Consider the following 1,636-nt stretch of genomic DNA (forward strand, 5'->3'; position numbering starts at 1 on the left):
CTCCTGTTCCTCCCTAGACCATCTGGATTCCTCTTGTTCCTCCCTAGACCATCTGGATTCCTCCTGTTCCTCCCTAGACCATCTGGATTCCTCCTATTCCTCCCTGGCCCTCCCTAGACCATCTAGATTCCTCCTGTTCCTCCTTGGCCCTCCCTAGACCATCCTGTTCCTCCTGTTCCTCCCTAGACCATCTAGATTTCTCCCTGACCCTCCCTAGACCATCTGGATTCCTCCTGTTCCTCCCTAGACCATCTGGATTCCTCCTGTTCCTCCCTAGACCATCTGGATTCCTCCCTGGCCCTCCCTAGACCATCCTGTTCCTCCTGTTCCTCCCTAGACCATCTGAATTCCATGGTCTATCCTTACATATACATCCTTGCCTGAGTCCTCCCTAGACCATCTGGATTCCTCCCTGGCCCTCCTTAGACCATCCTGTTCTTCCCTAGACCATCTGGATTCCTCCCTGGCCCTCCCTAGACCATCCTGTTCCTCCTGTTTCTCCCTAGACCATCTGGATTCCATGGTCTATCCTTACGTTTACATCCTTGACTGAGTCCTAAGCTTGTCAGCAACCACCTAAGCATCTTCCCAGTGAGCGTGGCTGGAGAAAATGTCGCAGCTGTGCTGATCTATTTCATTTTATTTTCAAGACCACATGTTTCAGCATGGCCTGGTTATTGTACTAAATTTTCCTAGAATGTTCACCTTTTTACTCCTTGGAAAAAATCTTTTTATCCTTTCTTCTCTTAAACCTTCCACCCTCTTCTATAATCACTCTACCTCCTTGGTTAATGGGTTTATCTGAGACTTCATTTATGGAAGAACAAGCTATCAAACCAGAGCTTTATTGTTTCAAATGTCAAATCCCAAACACTGTCTACCTCTGTAACAAATACATGCCTCAGGAATGTCCCTGATCTGCTCTATGGCAACCCCTATGTTGGTGCCACGGGTTTTGCAATTGTTGCTTTATTTTCTCTTATTTCATTATCAATACTTCCATGTCAGTACTGTTTCTTTTCTCTTCCTTCTCATTCTCAGTATTTCCCTTTCTGTGGGATCTTTTTCTGAGAGTGAACAGTAAAGCCAGCAACCAAGAAAACAAAATCAAACCCTACCCTTTCAGCCTCATCAACTGCAGCCCTAATACTTAGTTTTTCTTTATGATGAAAGGGTTTTTGTAAATTTTTCCCCATACTGTTAATATGTCCCTTTTAATTCCTGTTAACACTTTACTTTTTGGCTGCATCCTTCCATACATTTCTTTTGTTTATTGTGATGTCCGTCATACATGATATATGTCATACATATATGTAATGTGTGTGTTCTTTAAAGAATAATCAATTAAACAATCATGCACCTATCACCCAGCTCAGGAAACAGAACATTTCTGGAACATCAGAAAATGTTGCATTGTGGGTATCTGTGCAGTCATAGCCCTGTCTACCTTCCCCCATTCCAGGATGTAGCCACTATCCTGAATTCTGTGCTTCTAAACTCTCAGTTCTGTTCCACTATTCATGGGGGATATTGAAATATCCCTATGCACAGGGATATTTGCTTATCCCTGCACCAATGCCACACTGTCTTGGTCACTTTAGCCTTATTAGGAGTCTTTTCTTGTTGTTGTAAAATA

The 1,636-nt window shown here is 43.3% G+C and overlaps 1 protein-coding gene across 4 annotated transcripts in view; it reads left to right on the top strand.

Moving 5' to 3' along the window:
• Positions 1–1,636, top strand: part of PLD5 (phospholipase D family member 5) — a 355,615-nt gene that overhangs the window by 112,510 nt on the left and 241,469 nt on the right. The window lies entirely within an intron of this gene.

Source organism: Otolemur garnettii, unplaced genomic scaffold (assembly GCF_000181295.1).
Source record: "Otolemur garnettii isolate 467f Iridium unplaced genomic scaffold, OtoGar3 scaffold00141, whole genome shotgun sequence".
NCBI lineage: Eukaryota > Metazoa > Chordata > Mammalia > Primates > Galagidae > Otolemur > Otolemur garnettii.